Consider the following 27151-nt stretch of genomic DNA (forward strand, 5'->3'; position numbering starts at 1 on the left):
TGCATGTATGATACATGTACTCCACATAATAGGAGTGCAATAATTTATCCCAATTGCACTGGTATTAATTTTATTGTAGTCGCACTGTTACACCAACAGTATGGTGTGGTTCTATCTGAACCAAATGGACGGCTGTTGTGATAGATTCCCATAGCATAGCAACAATGCTGTTGTTTAGCAAAGGTTGTTAGGTAACCATAGCTAAGGTAAACGAAACCAATGCACTGGTTGCTAGACAATGGTTGCTAAGTGTGATTAGTATTTTGTTTCCATGGTTAATTTTCAAATTCCTGTTGCTCAGTAATGGTTGCTAGTGTGGAAGGTGATCACTATGTGATTAATAGGTTCTCATACTCCTTTTTTTGCAATTATGGAATAATTGTACTTGTAACAGCCAAAATTGCACTCTGCTTTGCCTCGTGCAATTTTGACTATTACTCATACAATTGTTCCCTAATTGCGCTCAAATGATTACCTATACAAATAGATAGGTGTAGTTACAATTATTTATAGAAGAGTGTGTGTGACATTTACAGTAGGGACATGAGTAATAATGCAATACAGAATCAAAATTTTCTAAAACGTTAGATAGGTGACTACTCAATGCAGACCCAGTAAATATTTCAAACATTGTGACAATGGTTGACTGCTTAATTCAGGTGACTGTTAACACAGGTTTCACTGTATTGCAAGAGTATATGTTTAAATAAGGTTGTACTGTACAGGACGTATAGTGAATTATTATTTTGCATACACTTAGCTATTGTGTATAAGGTACAGAATTATGGATGAAGAAGAGGACCCTAACAAAGTTAGGGAATCAGCAAAACCAGGTAATTTAGTAATACCATAGATATACGACTCTTAATAGAGACTGGAAATGGCGTCATGTGCCCAGCGTACATTTGACGTCACTGGTTAGGTATGAGGCGCGTTTTGTTTGTTACCACTTTGAAGAACATGAAAAGACTGACATTTCTCATTACTGTAGACTATCAGTGTAAGTTTAGTAGAATATGAAAGTTCTCTAAGGTTGAGTGATACAAGTTACTTTGGTGGATGTCACTGACTGGCCTTTCCCACAGAAGAAACTTGTCGTATCGTATTGCTTCTACACCAAGGTACGTTTCTGTTCCTGTAGCAGCTGTGTACACCTTCTGGTATCGATGATGCGTGGCTTTTTAGAATACCTTTGGTCATTAGAATTGAACAATATGGTTTGTAAGCCACACCTCTAGTATAGACGCTGCATATTTCCTTGGTTACAGCTTGTGCGAGGGGTAAGTAACGACCTGAAATTTCGTAGATCACCACTGAAATTATTTCTGCAAGACGAAATATTGCCTGAAATTTGTGCAATTTGAAAGATGAAATTTTGATGATCGAAAAGATGTAACAAAAATTTACGGAGTCTATAATCTTCGGATTCACTAATTTTAGAATTACTGAATTTTACTGAGATATTTGAACTGAAATTTGTCATGAAAGATGAAATATGGGCAGTCATATTTCTGAAAGATGAAATATGGGCAGTCACCTTTGAAATTTCGTAGACAATTTTACCTCGTTACCAACCCCCAAACTTGTGTAGGTGTTGTTGTACAGTCGTGTTTCTGTTCTGCACAGCTGCTGTCTATAGCGTAACCGTTTGTCTTTCAAGCTTTAATCTAATGCCAATGCTGTGAACAAAGTTAGTAGGATGGTAGCACACTTCGCTCTTAGGTTCTAAATCACTCTTGCAAAACATTTAAAACTTCATTAGGGGACAATTAAATCAGTATACAATACAAATTACGGAAACCACCTGTAACATTTGAAACAAGCCTATTTCTGGCACGTGACACCATTTTCAATTCCTATTAAGAGTCGTATATCTATGGTAATATGGTGCACACACAGTTTTGTGTGTATAGTGTATGTGTGTGTGTGATGTTTCAATAAATTTAATTTAACAAGACTGAAATTAAGGCTGAAAAACATGAAAAAGATAAATTAATATAATTTGAATAAAAGGTTTATATACCCTAATGTCTTATAAATACACAAAAAATGGAATTTTCAACTAGAGTAGGGACCATAGCACACCGATAAAAAGTAGGCGAAATCAAATCACAGTAAAACAAGAAGAAGTGTTATATCTCAAAATACCATAATGGAAATGCACAGTAGGGATATAACATTTCTTCAGTTTTCTGTGATTTAATATCATCCACTGGGTGTATCCATTCACTGGACTGGACTACTAGACTGGAACACTGGACTGGCATATTTTTGGTTTTTGCACATTCTGTGATTAAAATTAATTTTATTGAGTCTCGCAAGCCAAGTGTCCTGAGGGAACCTACAGTCCACTACTAAATGTTGAATGTGAGCAGTGGAGTATGCAATGACTGTCTTAATAATTTCGCTGTGTCCTACAACACTTATTCCTTACCCTGGTGTATAGTAATGCTGTAGGGAATGTATATCAGCAATAGTTAACCAGTGATCAACTCGCCAGTTGACAAGATGTCCTTAGTGTGAGCTCAAGGAGCAAGCTATATAGTATAGTCCTGCGTGGCAAGACCTTTACTTCTGGAGAAAGGCTTACCGATTAGAAATTTTCTCAGCGTGTGCTTAATTATAATCATTGCATCCCATGGCACTGAAAACAAGTCCGTTCATTCTAGCTCAATTCCTGAGCTCACACTAAGGATATCTTGAAGGATATTGTCAACTGGCAAGTCGATCGCTGGTTAATTGTTGCTGATACACATTCCCTACAGCATTACTGTACACCAGGATAGGGAATAAGTGTTGTAGGACATAATAAACCACAGCAAAAATATTAAATGACAGTTATCGCATACTCTACTGCTCATATTCAACATTTAGTAGTGGGCTGTAGGTTGCCTCAGGACCCTTGACTTGTGAGACTCAATAAATTTTACATAGTGGATATTGTGCCAGTACTGGTTAAAAAGCATGAACGGCTTTGTGCCAGCATAGTAGTATGCCCTGAGTACTTGACTTTAGGGCACACGACCAGTAGTTTGCCTCGAGTGCTGTACTTTAGGGCATGCGACAAGCAGTATTAGCGTTAGGGTTTGGGTCAGGTTCAGCTTTGATTTCTTCTTCACTTCAGTTGGACATTTTAAGGTAGAAACTAATGTAAACCAGTAGTTGTGGCACCAGTGGTACAGTGGTTAAGAGTATGGACTATGAGTATGGAAGCTAGGATTTGAACCCCAGCAGAGACAACTTTTTTAGGTTTTTTGTGCAAGTTTTTTTTTAAACGCATGTAAAATTCTCAGTATTATACCCTCTACTGCCGGCAAAATAGCTGGTGAAACAGTGTAACTGGTACTTGCTCTATATTACCTACCTAAATTTAACTACAGAATGTGCAAAACAAAAAAATATACCAGTCCAGTATTCCAGTCCAGTAGTCCAGTCAAGTGAATGGATACACCCATCATCCACTACTCCTGCAGCTTGTTTCAACACATTTTATCAATGTGCTATGGTCCCTACTCTAGTTGAAAATTTAATTTTTTGTGTACTGGTTTGTTAACTTTTTGTAAGTAATTATTATGACTGGTGAACCCAAAAAGATTATGACTTGTCTTCAGAAAAGTGAAGTATTCATTATGCTTCATTGTCAGCTATGTTCAACCCAATACACATCATTTCGAATCAAAAACTGTTCGAAAAGCACCTCTGCAATCCACGCATACCAAAAGAAAGAATGATGTTGTGTGCCCCAATTATATTAATCATAGTCTGAAAAGTGAAGTATCCATTATGCTTCATTGTTGGCTATGTTCAATCCGTTACATAACAGTGTGAATCAAGAACTGTTCAAAAAGCACCTCTGCAATCAAAATAGCCACTGTGAAAAATATGGACAATTTCTGTTATGAAGGGAAGCTATCACGTGCTACTGCCAAATCAACATTTTTAGCTGTCAGCAAAGATAAATGGGACACAAAGGAGAACACCGGTAAGTCCATGAAGAATGCATTGTATGTACTGCAGTATGCCAAAAGGAACCTCTCAGGCCAAAGTGACATCGAACATTGAAAAAATCAAGTCAAGCTTTATAGCCTTAGCCGTTATCAAATTGCGCTTGTCTGAAGGCATTAGTCGGTCAGTCAGTCACAAGAAAGTTCCATTTACTAATTTTTTTAACTTGTTGAAAATGTTTCAAGCGGATCTGAAAGCTTGTTTGGGGTTAGTTATACCTAACCAATACTGCCTCATCATTGTCAGGGAAAATCGAGGCTGGTTTTTGGGTGATTGTTATTTTGTTAGCCTTTGTGGTCCTTACTATACAGTACAATACTGTACAATTTTCTTCTCCACAGATTTAATGTTACTACATAATCCTCTCGCGAATATGCATTACAGTTCCCTTAAATCACGTTGTTGTATTGTTGTTGTTATTCTGTAATATTCTGACTCGTTGGCCAATTGAAATAGGGATTCGTGCATCCCTAGCATACCGCTTCCCAGAAGCTTAAGCTACCTGATCTTCTAGCTTTCTATCAGTTTTCATTGCAACAAATCATAATCCCCTTCTCTGTTGCAAATTACAGTGCTACATATCTTTTATCCTCTCAAGCAGAAACATTTGGTATTCTTGGGCACACTCTGCCTAACTATATTGATTGATTCCACACAGTTATTGCTGATTGGTAACTCTTCCCAGTCACCTTCACTGATACTACTTAAGACCGTACTCAGTTTTAATAGTAAGGTGATGGCAATTGTGAGACAAATTAGTGAAATGTAGCAAACATTAAGCATTATTTCTTTGTATTGGCTTTGTGTGTGAGCATGTTTATTTTTGGTGTTATATCTATAGTTGTATTTGTGTTTTGTGCTCTTTCTCTTTTGCTCACAGGGCCCCAATGAAAATCAGTGTTTGGCTACTGAGTTAGACCCCTGTTTAAAAATTACAATTACAACCTACACAAGACTGTAAAGGCTAAGTCATTAGATGAGTTGTCATATGGCTAAGTTGACAACTAAGTTAGATAAATAATACATAGAAAGGTGGTGGATATTTAACTGCTATTGCTTTGCTACCTCATTTGTAAAAGAACAGAATAACCATGTATTTGGTTAGAAATTTCAATTCCAAGCGACGATGAGGCAGTATTGGTTAGGTAAAACTAAGCTTTCAGATCAACCCGAAACGCTTTCAACAAGTTGCTACAGAATTTTATTTTTTATTCAACGGAAATTTTCTACTGACTGCCTAACTGACTGACTGATGCCTGCAGACTAGTGTAACTTGATAATGGCTAAGGCTACGGGATTGATATTTTCACTGTTCGACGTTGCTTCAGCACGAGAGGTGCCTTTTATTATTATTATTATTATATTGTTTAATTAGCAGAGCCCGCCTGGGGCATAAGTGCTAATGTACATTAAAATTAAAAGTGATTGTATAATAATTATTTGAAGGCTGTCAATAGTTTGTTGGTTGATGATGTCTTGTGGTAGTCCATTCCATTCTGGTATTGTTCTTGGAAAAAATGAGTACTTATAGTTGTCTATTGATGTATGATAGTGTAGGAATTTTTGTTCATGATTAGATCTTGTAATGGTGAAAGGTGATAATGTTGGTACGTAGCTGTTAGGTATTTCAGCTAGGTTGTGGATAATCTTGTATAACAGAGTTAATCTTGCACATTTTCTCCTTAATCGGAGTGGTGGCCATTCTAATGATGTTAGCATTTCAGTTATACTATCTCGCATATTCCTTCTCCATGGTCGATTCAGGGCAAATCTAGCTGCTCTATGTTGTATCATTTCTATTTTATTTATGTCTTTTAGGTGGTATGGGTCCCAAATTGCAGCAGCATATTCCAGCACAGGTAAGATAAATTGTCTATAGCTTAGTTCTTAAAGTGCACATGAACAGTTTCTTAAGTTACGTTGTAAAAGTCTGGTTGCCTTGTTGCATACATGGTTAACCTGTGGTCCCCAAGAAAGATGGTGATCTATTATTATTCCAAGGTAAGAACGCTGTTCAACAACTTTGAGGGGTTTGTTTTACATGTGATAAAGAAATGTTGTTTTATGGTGGTGTTTGGATAACTGAAGAATGCAACACTTGTCAACATTTAATTTCATTTGCCATGTTTTAGTCCAAGTATTTAGTGTATTTAAGTCTAGTTGTAATAACTGATGTCGTTAGGAGAATTTATTGGTCGATAGATAAGACAGTCATCAGCAAATAAACGAACAGTGCTCTGAATATTTGATATTAGACATTAATATATAGTAGAAATAGTGTTGGTCCTAAAACTGTACCCTGAGGTACTCCAGAAGTGACATGGGGATGAGTATGTGCTCTCAATGACTACTTTCTGTGATCTGTTGTGTAGAAAAGATGTAATCCACTGAAGTGTTTTCCCTCGTATTCCGTAATATTCTGATTTCTTCACAAGTCTGGCATGCGGAACTTTATAAAATGCCTTTGAGAAGTCCAGAACTCCAATGTCAACTTGTAACCTGTTATTTAATGCACGAGGAAAATCATCAATAATTGTTAGCAGGAGTTGTGATTCGCTAGAGCATCTAACTCTAAATCCATACTGGTTGTTACATAATATACTATTTGTTTCCAGGTGTTTCATAATCTGAGTGACTAAAATATGTTCCAACGTTTTGCAGACTACAGACTGGACGATAGTTAGATAGATCGTATCTTTTGCCTTTTTTAATTATTGGAGTTACAAATGTAGACTTCCACTCCTGTGGTATATCGCCAGTAGTCAAAGATTGTTGAAATAGGTATCTAATCAAAAACAGCCAAGCTGTAAAAAAAGGTGCGGCCCCCATAAAGGCCATAGTGAAAAAAGATGTGAAATCCAAGGTGGCGGCCAAGAAATGTCTGTGATGGTAGGTTAATGGTTACATTTTAATAACAACAATTCAGGTGAATTTGGTGCCAAGGCCAAGCGGCACAAAATTCACCTGAATTGCCGTTATTAAAATGTAACCATTAACCTACCATCACAGCCATTTCATTGCCGCCACCTTGGATTTCACATCTTTTTTCACCATGGCCTTTATGGGGGCCGCACCTTTTTTTACAGCTTGGCTGTTTTTGATTAGATATCACTTCTTTTTGTATTTGTATACTGCAAAGCTGGCCTATGGCTGGCTTTGGGGCTTTTTTAACCCATGTGTTTTTTTCTTTACCACAGGAAGAAGAAAAGAACTTAAAGAAGAATTTTAGTACTTCAATTATTTTTGATTTTATTACTAATTATACAAATTATATACATATATTTATTACATGCTCATTATTCCCCAAAGGATTTTTTTGCAGCTGATCTCTCTACTGGGTGACTTGAAATGTAGCTGAACTATATACAGGATGGTTTCTTTGTAGCTGAACTCTGTGTAACAGGTGATTTGTTTGCAGCTAAACTCTCTACATGGTGGTGTCTTTATAGCCGAACTCTCTACATGATGGTTTCTTTGTAGCTGAACTCTCTATAAGGTGACTTCGTCTAGCTGAACTCTCTACAGGGTGATTTTTTTTGTAGCTGAACTCTCTGCAGGGTGATTTGTTTGCAGCTGAACTCTCTACATGATGGTTTCTTTGTAGCTGAACTCTCTACAAGGTGACTTCGTCCAGTTGATCTTTCTACGGGGTGATTTGTTTCTAGCTGAACTCTCTACAGGTGAATTGTTTGCAGCTAAACTCTCTACATGGTGGTTTCTTTGTAGCTGAACTCTCTACAAGGTAACTTCTTCTCTACAGGGTGATTTGTTGTAGTTGAATTCTCTACAAGGTGGTTTGTATGAGGCTGAACTCTCTACATGGCGGTTTCTTTGTAGCTGAACTCTCTACAGAGTGATTTGTTTGCACCTGAACTCTCTACATGATGGTTTCTTTGTAACTGAACACTCTACAAGGTGACTTCTTCTAGCTGATCTTTCTACAGGGTGAATTGTTGTAGCTGAACTATCTACAAGGTAACTTCTTCTGGCTGATCTCTATACAGGGTGATTTGTTTGTAGTTGAATTCTGTACAGGTGGTTTCTTTGTAGCTGAACTCTGTACATGATGGTTTCTTTGTAGCTAAACTCTTTACAAGGTGACTTCTTCTAGCTGAACTCTCTACGGAGTAATTTCTTTGTAGCTGAACTCTCTATATGATGGTTTCTTTGTAAATGAACTCTCTACAAGGTGAATTCTTCTACCTGATCTCTCTACAGGGTGATTTGTTTGTAACTGAACTCTGTACAAGTGCGTTTTTGTGGGTGATCTCACTGCAGGTTGATTTGTTTGTAGCTGAACTCACTAAAGGGTGATTTTGCTTGTAGCTGAACTCCTTGCATTGTATCTAGTTTCTAGCTGATCTCTCTACAGGGTGATTTGTTTGTAGCTGATCTCTCTACAAGTTGATTTGTGTGTAGCTGATCTCTCTGCAGGTTGATTAATTTGCAACCGATCTCTCTACAAGGTAATTTGTTTGTAGCTGAACTGTCTATAAAGTGATTTATTTGTAGCTGATCTCTCTGCAGGTTGATTTGTTTTAGCTGAACTCTCTACAGGGTGATTTACTTGTAGCTGAACTCCTTACATTGTGACTAGTTTCTAGCTGATCTCTCTACAGGGTGATTTGTTTGTAGCTGATCTCTCTACAAGTTGATTTGTGTGTAGCTGATCTTTCTACTGGTTGATTTGTTTGTAGCCGATCTCTCTACAGGGTAATTTGTTTGTAGCTGAACTCTGTACAAGGTGCTTTTTTGTAGGTGATCTCACTGCAGGTTGATTTGTTTGTAGCTGAACTCATTAAAGGGTGATTTGCTTGTAGCTGAACTCCTTACATTGTGTCCAGTTTCTAGCTGATCTCTCTACAGAGTGATTTGTTTGTAGCTGAACTCTCTATAAGGTGATTTATTTGTAGCTGAACTCCTTACATTGTGTGTAGTTTCTAGCTGATCTCTCTACAGGGTGATTTGTTTGTAATTGATCTCTCTATAGTTGATTTGTGTGTAGCTGATCTCTCTGCAGGTTGATTTGTTTGTAGCCGATCTCTCTATAGGGTAATTTGTTTGTAGCTGAACTCTCTATAAGGTCATTTGTTTGTAGTTGATCTCTGCAGGTTGATTTGTTTTAGCTGAACTCTCTACAGGCTGATTTATTTGTAGCCGATCTCTCTACAGGGTAATTTGTTTGTAGCTGAACTCTCTACAAGTTGATTTGTGTGTAGCTGATCTCTCTGCAGGTTGATTTGTTTGTAGCCGATCTCTCTACAGGGCAATTTGTTTGTAGCTGATCTCTCTACATTTTTTTGTAGCTGACCTCTCTTCAGGGTGATTTTTTTCTAGCTGATCTCTCTACAGGGTGATTTTTTGTAGCTGACCTCTCTTCAGGGTGATTTGTTTCTAGCTGATTGCTCTACAGGTTGATTTGTTTGTAGATGAACTCTCTACAGGGTAATTTGCTTGTAGCTGAACTCCTTACTTTGTGTCTAGTTTGTAGCTGGTCTCTCTACAGGGCAATTTGTTTGTAGCTGAACTCCTTACATTGTGTGTAGTTTCTAGATGATCTCTCTACAGGGTGATTTGTTTGTAGCTGATCTCTCTACAAGTTGATTTGTGTGTATATAGCTGATCTCTCTGCAGGTTGATTTGTTTGTAGCCGATCTCTCTACACGTAATCTGTTTGTAGCTGAACTGTCTATAAGGTGATTTGTTTGTAGCTGATCTCTCTGCAGGTTGATTTGTTTTAGCTGAACTCTCTACAGGGTGATTGCTTGTAGCTGAACTCCTTACATTGTGTCTAGTTTCTAGCTGATGTCTCTACAGGGTGATTTTTTGTAGCTGAACTCTCTTCAGGGTGATTTGTTTCTAGCTGATCTCTCTACAGGTAGATTTGTGTTGATTTGTTCATTGCTGATCGCTCTAAAGGTAATTGATTTGTTGCAGTTGAACACCCTGCAAAGTGTTTTGTTTGTAGCTGATCACTCTAAAGGGTAATTTGTTTGTAGCTGAACTCTCTCCACAGTGACTTGTGTGTAGCTGAATTCTGTGTAACTGAATTCTCTAGAGAGTGACTTAATTGTAGCTGAATTTTCTACACAGTGCATGACTTGTTTATAGCTGAACTTTCTTCAGTGTGACTTGTAATGTTCTGAATCTCTATAGTGGTATATTTGCTTAACTCTCCACATGGTGACTGTCTTCTTTTTGAACTGTCTATAAGATTAACTGTTTGCAGCTGAACTCCCTACAGAATAACTTGTGATGTAATAAAATTCTATAATGGAGTAAATAAATTAGCCGAATGCTCTATTAGAGTGACTGTTCTATTAGAGTATCTCGATCTCGCATTTGCTACACGGAGTTGGCTTTCGAATCATAACTCAGTGGTTTGTAATCCGATTCTTCTGTACTACTGCAAGGACTTTCTATGAAGATTATTCCAGCTATACACCGATTTTCAGCTCATTGCTCTAAGCGGTTTGCCTAGTAGGCGTGAAAACTAATACTTTTTTATTCATAAAAATCGATCGCGTAATTGTGACACAGGTTGGGTTTTGTGTCATATCTCCGTGGTCTTTATCTCGATTCCTTTCAAACCACCAAAAGGCACTCCTACGATGGTTACTCCATCTACATAGCAATTTTCAACTCATTCCATGCAGCGGCACTGTGCAAAATGTGGGATATAATATGGTATTTCCAGTGGCTTATTGAATACAAATAAGCCTTAATATAAATCCTGTATTATACTTATTTTATACTTTAGTATAATCCATACTATACTATTGCATATATGGTTTCAGTTTATTTACCACATTACCTCAAATAGCTTATATCTAGTATAATGTCCACACTATACCATCGCATATATGGTTTCAGTGTATTTAACACATTAGCTGAAGTCTTACAAGAGATTGTTAGTATAATACAGGTTATACCAACCTTTTTTGTATTCAATAAGCCACTGGAAATACCATCTTATATCCGTCTTTTTTCACAGTGCGGTTTACCCTGTAGGCGTGACAACAAATCGATCTTGTTTTACACGAATAATCGGTCATAACTCCTGAACCATTCATCGGATTTGTACCAAATCTGATGCTAGGATTTGCCTTTGGACTCCCTTTCTGTGTACCAAATTTCAAGGCGATTGGAGTACGCCTTTGCTTGTTATAGCAATTTTTGCAAGTGTGCGAAAAGACGAAGAAGAAAAAAAACGAAACTTTCGCAGCTCGTATCTCGGAAATGGCTGGAGCGATTTCCTTCAAATTTGGAATGTAGACTCCCTTGGCTGGCGGGCAACTGTGTAGCAAATTTGGTTCAATCAGATACGTGATCACCGAGATACAAAGGTGTGAAAATGACGTTTTCGTTCTTCCTGTCAATATACTCATGGTGTGGCGCGCCGGCTTCTTGGGCCGCACGACACACTACCGTGTGTCTTGATGTGAGCATTGGTGTTAACTGATATGCAAGTTCCTTAAGTATTTGAGCTGCAATGTTGTCTGGGCCCCCTGCTTTGTGTGGATCTGTCTGAGATAAGAGAGCAAAGACACCAGGTTTTGTTATGGTTATTCTTCTATGGGTGGATGAACTGATTCAAATAATGTAGATAAGGAAGTTGATCTTCTACTGTAAACACTGATTGAAATGTACTATTGAGAATTTCAGCTTGACTGCTTGGTGTAGTAACTATTCCATCAGGGGTTTGTAGTACACTAATTCCGGTGTGGTCATGGTTCTGAGATTTGATGAAGTTCCAAAAGGGTTTGTTTCCTTTCAATTTACTTGTGGAATTAAGAATGTTGGTAAGGTAGTTGTTATGTTGTAGTCGGATGGATCGGCGTACTTGTTTTTGAATGTTCTTAAATTGCGCCCAATCAGTAGCTGTCCTAGTTTGCTTTGCTTTATTGTAAAATCTCTGTTTTTCCTTATTAGTCTTTTAAGGCAAGGTGTCATCCATGGAAGTTTCTTCTGACTAGAAATATATTTCATTGGTATGTAGGCGTCAACAGCTTGTAAGAGGTTTTCACGTATATAATTCCAGTTTTCTTCAACAGATCTCGAGTTGGTTTCATTTAGTTGACAATAATCTGTAGAAATGCTGCTTACTTTGTCACGGAGAGAGACTCAGTCTGCTCTTTTAAAACAGTACATTTTCTTTCTAGGTTTGCTATTACAAGGAATACAATTTAACAGATCAACAATTACTGCATTACGATCACTTAAGCTGGAAACAGTTCTACATTGGCAAACATAGCTAGGATGTGATATAAAGCATAGGTCTAAAATATTTTCTTCTCTAGTAGGCTTGGAAACTATTTGCTCTAATAAAAAGTCTTGGGATAGCAAAATTAATGATTCTCTAAATGCTGCTGGAAAATAAGATTCGGTTAGACAACCAGAAGACCAATAAATTCCTGGGGAGTTAAAATCACCCCCAAGAATGAGTACTGCATCAGGAAACATTTGTTGAATTTGTTGTATACATTCAGATAGTTCTTCCTAAATTGATATTGGAGAATGAAGAGGACAGTAGAAGGATCCTAAAATTATATCGGGATGGTTCTGTACATGTACTTATGCCCACACTACTTCACATGGAGAATTTATTAACACTTGACTAGATGGAACATTTTTGTCAACTTATATGAACACTCCTCCACCATGACTGTTTTGATCTTTCCTGTACGCATGATAGTCTTTTAGGAATACTTCTGAATTTGTAATTTCTTGATGCAAATGTGATTCTGTACCAATTAAGAAACGTATACTATGTAGAACTAAGAATGCTTCTAGTTCAGTGTGCTTATTTGTTATGCTGCAAAAGTTAATAATTGTAAGATGTTGTAGCAAATTTTCGTTTGAACTACTGGTAGATTTTACAGGTGACTTACCACAGTTTTTGCCTATAGTGTTGTAACTAGGAATTGGTTCTGTAGCGGTAAAATCGTCAGGACAATAATTTCTTTTATCAGAATTTAGTCATTGGGAATCAGTGGAAGTACAGTAGTGTCCATAGTTTGAGATGGCTCAGGCTGAGATGTATTTGTACTTGTAGCGTCAGAGGAAAGAGGAACAAGCTGGCTGAGTTGGTTGAACTTTGAATTGGTGACTATGCCGTGTGGCTGATTATTGACATAAATGTGAGCATTACAAATTTTGATAGATTTGCGAGAATAGCCTTGTTGGATAAGCTTCCATCTTTCCTTAAGTAGTAAGGATTCAGTGTTTCTCTCTTCAGGGGTCATGTCAGGCTTGGTAAGTATAGGAGGAGAAAGCTTACTTCTATCATACAGAATAGCTTGAGCATCTAGTGCACGGAGAAACTGTACTAAAAGTGGTCTTGGGCGTTGCTGACTTGGTTTGAATTTCCTTAGTTGGTGTAAATCTTTAATTGGTGAGCTTTTGATAATGGGTACAGCTGAGAGTATGTTTTTAAGATCAGATTGTGATCTAGCAGATTTAGATGTGTTTGTAGGACATTCTGCGATACCATAAAATACTACATTGCACTTCCTGTCGGATGACCTTTGCTGATTGATGAGGGGAGTTTTAGGTTGGTTTGGGGGACCAGGTAATTGGTTACTAGACAACATTGGCTGCTAGTGTATAGTTTTAGAATGGCTAGTCTGGTTCAATTCTAGCTTGCTTATTTTGTCAGTTAGGGTCTTTATGGTCTCTTTTAAAGTACTGATTTCATTATATTTTTTGCCAAGGGTGCAGTGTGGACACAAGTATGGAGTGGACTCACTTAGTAACTTCTCAAACACAGGACGAGTAATGCCGGCACAATGTCTATGAATCCACCCCTGATATTCCCCTTCGCAGAATACAGCGTCGTGACCATCTGTGTTTTCTCCAGGCTCTAATATCATGTTGTTACAAATTAAACATTCGATCTGGTTGTCATCCTGAGTTTCCTTAGTCTTCTTAACAACACTGTTGTTAGGAGGAGTGTTATAAAAGGGCTTTTTCCATTTGATCTTTCTAGTACGTCGACTAGGAGTACTCATTTCATGTGTTTCATGTGGTGACTGCAAAATAACGACAGAAAACACACAGTTCAATTGTTTAGAATGGTCAAACCTTTACAGGCACCGTTAGTGATGCTTAGCCATGGTACAACAGTGTAAACGTTTTGGCTGGAATAGTCTGATGTCCGGGACTATAAGATATTTCCTTGTCTGGCGTCTGCGGTTTCTTCTCGACGTAATTCTCCAATTTCAGCAGTATAATTGAGGTCTTACAACACCAGAGGACGACGAAATACGTGGAGGTAGTTTAACGCTGCAACCCACAATCGAAGCTATGTGGTCTTTTGGCATACCACTGTACGTACAATGCATTCTTCATGGACTTACCAGTGTCCTCCTTTGTGTCCATTTCATCTTTGCTGACAGCGAAAAGTGTTGATTTGGTGGTAGCTAGCATGTGGTGGCTTCCTTTTGTAATGAAAATTGTCCGTATTTTTCATAGTGGTTATGTTAGGCGCAATCTGTGAATTTGCGCTGAGCATTTTGTGAATTCATAAAATGCTCAACAATTTATAAATTGTTGCGCAGTTTGTGAACTACCGTAAGAGCTGCGCATTTTATGAACACTAACTGGATTCTGGTCCATTCAGCGTACCGCCTTTATGATTCAAGTGCGTATCGTAGCTGCTTTCAGGGGGGAATAGCAGGCTTCTTTTACCCCCTTAATCGAACCCTTAATATATTTACTAGCTGAAGGAACATGGATAAAGACGCATTCTAGCTACATAGCAGGCTATCTCTCCCTCCTGGGTTCCTTTGCGTGCTTGCAGCTGGCCTGGATGTCGTGTCGGGGGTGATACGGTTCGCTCCTGGTAGCAACTGCTCGTGATTGATCGACCACGCACGGATCCCACTACTAACATCCTAATTAAAGCCTTCAAACGCATGCGACAGTACACGTGATACAGCATTACATAATACATTACAAACAATAACAGTTAGTCAATTCTCGACATCCTCCGGAGCCAGGCGAAGTACATTTTCCCACTCAGAGATTCTCTCCAGTGCCCTTGTTGCAGCTCTTCAAGATGGTCTGCCGGTTGAAGGTATCTCAGCTGTTGCTTCTTGAGTAGTTTCATCACAATCAGATCTTGACTGAGGAATTCGAAATTGTTCAGCATCACTATTTGAAATCTCCAACGGATATAATTTCACAATGGGTCTAGTTGTCTTGTAATTGCTCAAGCAGCTCGAACAAGGCCATCGTTCCCTTCAATGAGGTCTTCCACAACTGCGAGCCTCCAGTGAAGCCTGGATTTGTCATCATGCACAATTACTATGTCTCCCTTCTTGATAACTCTTTCATTACTTCCTGATGCCTTATGAAATTCTCGCAATGAAGTTAGATATTCACACTTCCATCTTTGCCAGAACTGTTGAATCAGCCTTGTTTGTCTGTTAACTGATCGTCTGAGTGTAGTATCATTCACTGCAAAGTCAGGATCATTCAAGTCAACTGGGTCATCAAGTGGACATGGAAATGACCGTATCCTTCTACCATAAAGCAGATGGGATGGCATAAGTGGCTCTGGGTCAGTTACATCTGACGATATGTAAGTAAGCGGCCTATCATTCAGCATGGCTTCTATCTCTGTGATAACAGTTTCAAGCTGCTTTAAGGTAACAAATGTTCTGCCAAGTGTCTTCTTCACCGCCTGCTTGGTTAATCCAATGATACGTTCCCAGAATCCTCCGTACCATGGGGCACGCTTGGGAATGAAATGCCAAGTGACATTCTGGGATTCTAGAGCTTCCTTCATTGCTTTTGAACTAAACATCCTCTGTAATTCCTCCGCTGCCGCCAAGTACGTAGAGGCATTGTCAGATATCATCTTCTTTGGTAATGATTTGCGACTGCAGAATCGACGAAATGCCAACAGAAATGTCTCTACTGTGAGGTCAGTCACAACTTTTAAATGTACTGCTCTTGTAATCGCACATGAGAATAAACAGATGTGCACTTTCATCTCCTCTCTAGGTACCGGCCGATTATGCCGACATAATTTAAAGCATAATAGGTGACCAAAAGCATCAAGCATAATGCCAGCATAATAGGGACGATGTTTGAAAAATTAATTAAATGCGCAATACGCGCGCCTGAAAGAAAGCAAATATTCACTGCCAATAGTATTATTAGTGCATTTTATAATCAAAAACACGTAATATAACTTATTAAACCGTTTCTTTGTTGGTTATTCACACTTTGCAGAAATAAGATCGAGATACTCTAATAGAGCAGTCACTTGCAACCAGGAAAGGCTGATATATTCTAATAAAACAGTCACTTCTAGAGAATAATCTTAATTTTGAAAGCATAATTTTGAGCATAATAGGCTTAATTTTTGAGCAATGCTCAAAAGCATAATAGGTAAAATTTCGGGCACAGTAGGCCGGTGCCTACTCCTCTCGCTCCTTAACATACAGTGCCCCAGTGAAATCGACTCCAGTAACTGTAAATGGTGGAGCTTCCATGACACGAATCTTAAGCAGTGGTGGTGGATCTGGTGACTTGAATGGTTTCCCTATTAATTTCTTACATGGCACACATCGTCTTAACACACTCTTAACACATTGTCTAATACACAGAATCCAGTATACCTGACGGAGTGCAGTGACTGTAATGTTTACTCCTCCGTGATGAAGTTTCTTATGTGTATCAGTAACAATCATCCTAGTCACTGTATGTTTGCTGGGGAGAAGGTAAGGAAATTTGCTGACATCAGTGGTTGGTGTATTATGTATTCTTCCTCCACAACGTATGAGTTTCTTATCATCAAGGAACAGACGAAGTTGCTTCACTAATGGAGGACACTTGGATGTTTTCTTACACAAGAAGTCAAACTCTTCTGAATAAACTGAGTGTTGAACTCCAGTGATTAATTCTCTACGAGCTTCAGATAGTTCTGTGTTGGTAAGAGGTCCAGATTGTAAAGGTGTCTGTTTCTGAAGATTGTGTAAAACCGGTAGACATAAGCATTTACAGCTGTCAAACGGTAAAGATTGCTGTAGCGTGATGGATCAACAGTTGTAAGTATGTCTGTTCGACTCTGCTTGAGGGTTGTACTTACCACAGGTGTGGGTTGTTCTGTAATTTGCACATCTAAGACACTGGTTGGTGTCCATTGTGGCCACTTAGTTCTATCCAATAGCCAGTTGGGGCCATGAATCCATAACTGAGAGGAACGTAACAGTTCAGTAGATATGCCTCGTGTTAGTAGGTCAGCAGGATTGTCGCCTGAGGGTGTGAATGACCACTTCTCTGATGGAAAATCCTTAACTATTTCTGCTACTCTTGGCTTGACAAAGGAATTTGATTGGCCTCTATGGTGAATCCAGTGTAGCACTATTTGGCTATCTGTCCAGAGATGGACTGGAATTGGCTGAAAGTAAGTTGACAGAGATGATTGTACAAATTTTGCTACTCTAGTGGCAGTAACAGCAGCCATTAGCTCCAGTTTAGGTAGCATTAATGCTTTGATTGGAGCGACTTGACTTTTGGACATGACGAAAGAGAGGTTGTCCTTGCTATGTAGATAAACAATCGAACCATATGCTTTAATGCTAGCATCTGCAAATACATAGATATGGTCAATCTTTCTATCTGGCAGACTGGGGAAGTATGCTCTTGGAAGAGTCAGGGTGGGAAGAACAAGAATGTCACCTCGTATGTTCAACCATCTGTCAGTAATGTTATCGTCAAGTGGGGTGTCCCATGTGCATTTCTTTTGCCACACTTCTTGAAGTAAAATCTTAGCACGGATAGTGACCGGAGTGGCCCAACCTAAAGGATCGTAAAGCTGCGAGGAATCTTGCAAAATATTTCGTTTTGACACTATGTTGCTTGGTGGTAATGGCTTGGGAACTAGTGACAGGGTGTCAGTCAAGGTATTCCAGAGAAGACCTAGCACATGTACAGTTGTGTTGCTATCAATGGACTTGTCGGCAGTGGCAGTCTGTTGCAAAGTTGTGCTGTTAGTAGCCCATGATTGAAGGTTAAAATTTGCTTGGCTCATGATATGTCTTGCTTGTGAATAATACTGAAATAATTGAGTGTCTGTGTCACATACAGATATGATGTTGTCAACATAGATGTTCTTTTGGATGTCTTCTGAGATCAGTGACTGGTACTTACGCAAGTGTAAGTCAATCGTTGCATGCAGCATAAATGGTGAGCTGGCAGTACCAAATGGAACAGAAGTAAAACGGAAAACTTGAAGAGTGCTGTCAGGGTTTTCTGGTTGGATAGGCCACAGAAAACGTGTGAAGTCTCTATCTGATTGATCTAATCTCACATGGAGGAATGCCTTCTCTATGTCGGTGGACAATGCATAGTTGTGCAGGCGGAAGCGTAACAAAATAGCACACAAATCATTCAAGAATGGTGGTCCAACTTGTAGACAATCATTTAAACTGGCAGCATATGAGTTTTCATGGCAACTACAGTCGTAAACAATCCTGATGGGTGTTGTCAGGGAATCCTTTTTGACTGGGTGATGGGATAGATAGTGAACAGGTGTAGTAAAGGTATTGTCAGCACGTTCAATGAATCCACGACGTTCTTGTTCTTGAATGATGTTGTGATACAGATTGAGCAATTCAGGAGTTAGCATCAGTTTGGTGAGAAGAGTCTTAGTTCTACATTGACAGATGTTGAAGTTTGATGGTAAATAAGGTTTGTTATCCTTCCATGGGAACTTAGCACAGTATGTACCATTTGGTAATTGGGAAATGCTAGAAGCTTGGTACGTATTGAGGAATGAAGAACTGGATTGTTGAGGACATGTTCCAATGGCTTCTACTGACCACAGTTGTTCTAAGTTGGGTTCCTGATTGTGATCTGCAATGGTCGTCAGCTGTAACAATATTGAAGTTGATAATTGAGTGGAAACTTGTGGCATTGGGCCAGAGAGTAGGTATCCCAGTTTAGACTGCTGGGCAGTGGGACCATCTCCTCGGATAATCCAATCTTGTACAAATGACCAGTAATGATCAGTGCCAATGAGGATAGAGATGGTGAATTCTTTATTGATAGTAATAGGAGTCGCAAGTTTCAAACCTTTCAAATGTGGTAAAGTGTTCAGAGCTAGATGATAAGAGTTGGAAATAGGTGTAGCAATTGTCGGTACAATTAAAACTGAAATTGCTATAAGTTCACCCGCTAGTGTTTCTACCTGGACAGTGGCAACATCAAGAGTTTGAAGGGATTGTGATTCTGCTCCAAAGGATGATAAAGCTACTTGCGTACTAGAGGTTGGCTTGACTTGTAGTTCAGTGGCTAATTGTACGGACATAAAAGAGCGCTGGGCTCCCTCATCAAATAGAATATTGGCATTCATTCTCATGTGACCATTAACAACTGGGGCTACAGCAGTCTTCAACAAACATATAGGGGAAACCTTTGGAGTGTTATGTGAAGCCGGAATTACAAATGATGATACTGGAGTAGCACTAGGTACAGACATAGCAGGTTGAAGTTGTGTGGTTGTTGGCTGTGTACTCTGAGGATTGCTCATTGGTACAGTAGTAGTATGATCTTGACCTTCATTGCACATGCTTGTGTGGTGTTTGCATTTACAATGCCGACATCGAAACCTTGAGGTGCATTGAGACACCTTATGTCTGGCCAAACAGTTATAGCATAGATGGTTTTGCTTTACAATCTCTAGACGTCTCTGCTGGTCAGTTATGACAGTACATTGGTGTGTGGCATGAGGCCCTTTACAGAAAATACATGATGGTGGCCCTTTATCTTGTTTTTTGTGAATATGATTGGGTTTAGAGGAAATTAGGAATGTAGCTGTAGATTGGGATGAACCCAAAGGTGAATTGTGGGTCCCACACTCTAATATCCGAATCTCTTTAAGGACAGCTGACATTAACTGAGGTAATGACCATTCTGGGGTGGTCTTTGATCTAGCTATGTTCAATTTGACCTCTTTAGGAAGCTTTTCATGAATAACAGTGACTAGTAGGTCTCCATATGTCTCTCCAGATTTCCCAAGGGAAGATAAGCCATGAGTATGACTTTCCACAGTGTCGTGAAAGTTGCGTAAACTGTGCAGTGAGTTTGTGGGCCTCGGAAGTTCCAACAGAGCTCGCATGTGTGTATCAATTAACTGTTCAGTTTGGCCAAAAACGTTCTTGTAGAATAACCACTGCATGTAGGTAATTGTGATCACTGAGAGGAAACCCTGTAATTACCTTAGCTGCATCCCCTTGCAGTTGAGCCTTCAAATAATTGAATTTCTGCACACCACTTAGATTGGGATTGGAGTGGATGGCAGCTCGGAAGGAATCCCAAAAAGTTAGCCATTCTAAGGGGTGTCCAGAAAACATCGGTAGAGTTAACTCTGGTAACCTGCTCGCAGCAAACTGTGGAGTATGATTGGGAACTTCTGGTGCGGTAGTAATAGGTGTTATCATCAGGGGTTCAATACTTCTAGTACTCCCTATGGGGAGTCTGCTGGAGGGTTGACTAGTGTCCATGTTGAGATGAGACAATGTCGGTAAAACTGACGGTATAGAATATAAGGGAGCTAGTGGATGGGGGCTAACTGCTTCAGTACTTCTTGGAATTAATGGAGGAGGCCCCAAACTGTGGACATAGCTCACTGATGGGTAAGAAATTGATGAAACAGAAACTGAGGTTGAAATGAGCATTGAAAATGTAAGTGTTGAAGAGATGTTACTGGCTGGAGGGCTACCACACACTTTTGGTAATTCAATATCAACATTTGAAACTGATTGGTTATCAACACTTGTGACTGAAGATTCATTAACAACATTACTGTCATGCATACTTGTTGATTGGGAGCTAGCTACACTACTCACAATGTCCTGGTGTGATTCCTGGGTTGCATCATTGTCATCTTCAATTGTCTCTTGTTGGGATGATGGTGTAGCAGGACGAGGCTGCTTTGACAAAAGTTCCACTTGCTTCTTCAGCTTATTGATGTTCTCAATAATAAGATCTTGCCCCTCCTCAGAGTCCATGATTGCCTCTTCTAGCTCGCCTGGATCCTGAATCAGTTCTGTGATCTGTTCATCCAGCTTGGTAATCTGTCCATACTTCTTTTCTAGTTGCGAGACGGCAGTGGTAAGGTAGGTAAGGGCTAGTTCATCGATCTCCTTGTCGAGGGTTTCATCTATATACCTTGTTGAGGATTCGCGTGACGTGCAAACGATACGCTCTACAAGAAGTCTGTAGGCGAGTCAGCTGCTCCATCGCTGGTAGTGCACTGAAAAAAATGCAATGGCAAACAACTGTTTATGTTCCGTTGGTGCTTGCCTCTCCGGGTACCGTTCAGAGTAGAATCTACAGCTTGCCACGGTACCACAGCGTTTACGCCTAGGGTTGCGAAGTTTCAGCGGCTACAAGGTGAAAATCCTGGTCACAGCACCAAAATGTCGTGTCGGGGGTGATACGGTTCGCTCCTGGTAGCAACTGCTCGTGATTGATCAACCACGCACGGATCCCACTACTAACATCCTAATTAAAGCCTTCAAACGCATGCAACAGTACACGTGATACAGCATTACATAATACATTACAAACAATAACAGTTAGTCAATTCTCGACACTGGATAAGGTGCATAGCATACTGTCTTTTTCTTTCAGTTTTGCCATCTGCATACTACAGCATTTGTGGTAGCCAGCAGGTTCATCTACGTAGTTTCGATCAGCTGATATTGATGGGCACATGTACAGTCCAACCTACATGCATGTATGTTTTTCTAGCAGTTGTCCAGCACAAAGTGAACAAACACTACACGTGCATGCTCCACCAGTAATAAAATGTATATCAGCACATAAGGTTTGGGGCATTGTAACTCGTGTCCCAACATCATATCTTTAATGTCCAGTTTAAATGGTACATGTACATAATAGTTTCACTCTCACATTATCCCATGCATACAGATGTAACACAACACGTAGTTGCATAGTGTCACCTCATACAACTATTAGTGCAAACATATAGTGTTTGGAATAGGCCTGAGCCTAATATGCTCAAAATTTTACCTATTATTCTTTCCAGAATTTCCCAAAATTTTCTCCTATTATTCTTCTTCTATTCTTGTATCTAGCCTATTATTCCATAATAATGCTCACTTAGTTTCTGTAGCTACAGTCACTTAATTCTCAAGATGCTGATATAAGTAGTTTTGTAACTTTTGTCAAAGTTAATTAATTAATAGCTAGCCATAAATGAAGCATTCCACCTTACACATAATGGTTATAGTCATTACAACAGACGTAAAATAGTTATCAGGAGTAATATATAACAAAAGAGTTTTCAATTATCAGTGTATTAAAGCTGTATAACTACATGCTAAGTTTAGTGGATAATGATATCAATATGTTTGTTGAAGGACTTAAAGAAGATACACTGGTATAAGATGTACAAGTTTCAGAACTGCAGATAATCATGCAGTTAAATCCTTGATGCTGTCTGCAGATTGTTAACATGAAATGATCTGACCGCTCTATTAGAGTATTTGAGCGTTCTATTAGAGTATATCGATCTTTTAGAGGTTTTTCGGCTCCTTTCAGTCAGCACTTGTATAATAATGCCAGCCATCTATCATTCTTAGTAGTTTAGTACTTTCTTTTAGCTAATCAAGAATAGGCACGCCCCTTAATTCCACTGATTATTCCCGTGGACGTTCGATAATTCCAAAATTATTCCTGTAACCATCCTACAGTATTATTCTGGAATTATTCTCACGAAATTGGTGACCTATTATTCTCACAATTATGCCGGCATATTAGGCACAGGCCTAGTTTGGAATCAGGTATGCTGTGTTACGCATGTAGCTAAGTACACTCCAATACATGAGTTACAAAGGCACAGCTCCATTTGATAGCTATATCCACTTTCATCTTGCCTGGCTGTAACCGCATGTCTTCCTAGACACCGTTCATGGTACCATAATCCCTGATGAGCAACTATTGCATTTGACCTATGGAATCCACACATGAATACAAAGTTTGCTTTCATAACTAGACCTCACCATGTCAGTCATATCATCATCCAAACTAATCATTCCACAAGAATGACAATAGTCACATCATAACTCATCGGAATATACAACAAACTATGAAAAGAAATTCACTGATTCACCAAAAAATCTAACGATTCATCAAGAAGGGCAGAACAATATAGATACAAACATGTATATGTTTACTTAATGGTACAAATGAGTACACAGAATGTGATGATGTACATTAAACTGTTTGCTGAAGCAATTAATAGGTGCATAATTATAATTTTTGTGGCATAGTCTAACTTATTTCAGTACATTTCATTTTAAACAAAGGATAGTCGAGTTTCAATCAGTGGGTAGTCTGCATAAACCGAGTCAAGTCAAATAGTTAACTGAAAACAAGTGCCAGACTTCATGTATTCATCTGAACATGCCCCCAACAATAATTAGGCCACTGCACTTTGCCTTCAGCCATGTTCAGCCAGTTACACAGCATTGCATGGGAAGCTCCTCTGGAATCATTCCAGTCACTACAGTAACAGAAAATACAGATAACTTCTGTTACACATGTAGGGAGGCAAGCTAGCTACCACAAATCAGCATCTTTCACTGTCAGCAAAGATACATAAAAGAAGACTCAAGTAGGACCATGATGTTTGCATAATAAGTACTGTGGTATGCCAAATTAAGATACCAAGCGATGTTGAACAGTAAAGAAATCAGGGGGTCTGTTCCAGGTAGTTGTAAAGTTAAGTACCATGTGAAAATACACACATAGCTAGGGGGTCTGGAGGCATGCCCCTACAGATTTTTTCTAAGATCACTTATACATACTGACTGCTCTATTAGAACAAATGACTGTTCTATCAATCTTTTTCCAAACTAATATATTAGAAAATTGACAGGTGGGCTCCATAAATTGATAGCTGGTTGCTATGTCTATGGAATCACAAAGGTTTGGTCTCTTGCAAAAATATCAGCTAAAATCCAGCCTGACTTGTCCATTCACTACAGCTTAGCATTATTACAAACTTGAGAACTGGACTGCTTGTTCAGTATTATAATATTGCTACATAATTAACCACCCATCTCCACAATGTCCAGGTCTTATGACTAGTGGCTATAAATTTTGCAGTGGATATTCATCCGGCAGCCAGACACCATTTCTATTTGATATCCGTCCAGCAGTGTCACCCATAACTTGAGTATCAAACATACTAGTTGTGTGATGCTCGAGAATATGATAGCATACATAATTCACTATACTTCCAAGTATTTTCTTGTAGTCTACATGTTCATTTTCAATACACTCTACTATGTCATAAAAATCTCAACTGTTACAACTAAACAATGGTTGCCTAAGACAGTTTTGTCATTCTCATTCTGTAATCACAAAATTTTGTGAAGGGCAGACACAAATAAAGCAGGTTTAGTTTCTTATCCTTTGCTTGGCAGGCAAATATAGAACATCTTCCTGAACTTCACTGCATGAGCTCTGGGTAGGTTTAACAAAACAAACCGGCTTCTTTGTTTCAGCAATGAAAGGGCTAATTAAAAATATCACTTCTTTCCACTCCATTCAACACGTCTGTTATCTTCTGCACCTTATCCTCCGTTAAGTTACTGTTTTGCTTTTGGAGGTGTGGTTGGGATCAAGATATTTTCCTCTACAGAAGCTCTTTGTGCGTGACACTTGATCTTTCCGACGTATCTCTAAACTCATCATTCGAAACTCACACCTCGGATCCACTGCCACGAGGAAATCTTGTGATCCAACACTTGGAATGACAGTAGGTCGGCAACCGATACAACTTTAACGTGTCGCATCTCGCGTCACCCCTTGCCATACTGTATGTCTGTACGACACCTGTGCAATTTATAAATTGTTGCGCATTTTATGAATTCACAAAATGCGCAGCGCAATTTATAAACTGCACAAATTCACAGATTGTGCCCTACAGCTACTTCGATTGCAGAGGTGTTTATAAAACAGTTTTGGATTCGTACTGCTGTGTAACGGGTTGAACATAGTTGACAACGAAGCGTAATGGACACTTCACTTTTCAGGCGATATCATGGCGCCATTTCAAAATGCAGTATGCGTCATGAATCATAATAATATTATTTATGAAAAAAGTCAATAAACAAGTATTTCAAAAAATTTGAAATTTATAACTAGAGTAGGGACCATAGCACATCGATTAAAAGTACTGAAACAAGCTGAAGTAGTGCACGATATTAAATCACAGTAAAACAATAAGAAGTGTTATAACCCTACTGTGCATTTCCATTATGGTATCTTGGAACACAGTAGGGATATGATACTTCTTATTGTTTTTCTGTGATTTAATATCGTGCACTACTCCAGCTTGTTTCAGTACTTTTTATTGATATGCTATGGTCCCTATTCTAGTTATAAATTTCAATTTTTTGAAATATTTGTATAACATATAATAAAAACACTTACAAGTGGCTGGATATAAAGTTTTTAAAAATCACCTGCCTGCCTGCCTGCCTGCCTGCCTGACCTGCCTGCCTGCCTGACCTGCCTGCCTGACCTGCCTGCCTGACCTGCCTGCCTGACCTGCCTGCCTGACCTGCCTGACCACAGTTACAAGGATAGAGGCCAAACAAAGCACCACACAGCCACCATTTTATGCCACAATAACAAACTAACCAATGGGATGTGCCTTTTGGGGTTCCAACGAGTGTAGGCCCTCTGCACCTTGTCTTTTTGATCAGGCTGCTTGTCTTCTTCATCTAACAAATCCATATCAAAGTGTTAATTTTCTGTATCAACACTTTCTTTTAGCAGCATATTTAGATGCCACAGAATTATTTCAGAGCTGCATTTCAGAAGTACTTCAGTCCTGGCGCTACTATAGAAGAGATATACTACCTATATCTTGCTATATACGTAGGTGGACTAATGGTGATAGAGTATGGAAACTACATGCACGTCTTAACAATCTAGTTATTTACTTCTCAGTAAACAAGATGATTTCACCCCAGCCCTTATTGATCTAGCCTTGGCTGACTTGAGATATACTCTAATACAACAGTCATGTATGATAATCTAATAGAACAGTCACAAGTTACATTGTAGCTGTTCTACAACAAAAAAACTAAACAAATTAGTATTTTTTTTAAAAATCGTTAATTTAAAAATGAGGTATACAGGAATTTATGCAATAAAAAAATTATTGAAACAAGGGATGAATAATGCATGCTATTACTGCATAGCTTGATAGGAAAGTCCTTACTTTGACACATTAGCTACAATAATTATTTTGTTCAGTGCCAAAGGAGTGACTTTCCCATTGAGCTTTGCTGTAATAACACGCACCATTCATATCTTGTTTCACTAGTTTTTATTGCAAGATCCCTACTCATTTTTAAATCAACATTTAAAAAAATACTAGTATATGTATATATTGCTTATAATTATGCAATTTTTGTTTAAATTTAATACTGTGTATATCATCACAGGAACTCTCTTATACAGGTTGGTTTGTTTGTAGCTGAACTCTCTACTGGAAACCTTGTTTGTAGGTGAACTCTCTACAGGGTGCCCCAAACACTTCTAACAAGTTTCAATGGCCTTCAGTTAAGCATAACGCTACAGGCTTGATTATGCACTGTTGCTTAGACCAGAGGCATGCCCTTTTGCCAACCACAGCAGCTACGATGTTCACTCCTTGCAATTGGTCGCCTGTTTCTCTCTCCACTTCACATAGGGCTAATTTACAGTTAGCATTTAATAGTTTTCTTATGCTAACTGCCATGGAGATCGTTCAATATTTCTGTAGTGACTGAATTGTTTGCAAAGGTGCTTCTTGTACTGTTCTTCATTTCTCACATTGTGGAACACAGCTAAAAGTGAAGCAGAATTGCCACTTCACTTTTAATAACTGATAGTTGGGGTGTGGCTTGTTTGTAGGTGAACTCTCCACAGGGTGACTTCTAACTCTTTGACTTGTTGATCATGAGCTAAACTCTTTACAGCGTGAATTGTTTAATGTAGCTGAACTCTCTACAGAGTGAGTTTTGTAGCTGAACTCTCTACAGCATTAATTATTTGTAACTGAACACTCTACAGGGTGACTTTTTTTATAGCTGAACACTCTACA

General features: G+C 38.8%; 1 protein-coding gene across 1 annotated transcript in view; it reads left to right on the forward strand.

Annotated features, from left to right (window-relative positions):
* The first annotated feature begins 769 nt into the window (after positions 1-769).
* The window catches only part of LOC136247578 (uncharacterized), a 41075-nt gene continuing 14693 nt past the window's right edge, over positions 770-27151 (forward strand). Inside the window, exon 1 of the transcript XR_010697655.1 lies at positions 770-833. The gene's annotated coding sequence lies outside the window, so the exon portion shown is untranslated. The remainder of the gene's footprint in view (positions 834-27151) is intronic.

Source organism: Dysidea avara, chromosome 2 (genome assembly GCF_963678975.1).
Source record: "Dysidea avara chromosome 2, odDysAvar1.4, whole genome shotgun sequence".
Taxonomy (NCBI): domain Eukaryota; kingdom Metazoa; phylum Porifera; class Demospongiae; order Dictyoceratida; family Dysideidae; genus Dysidea; species Dysidea avara.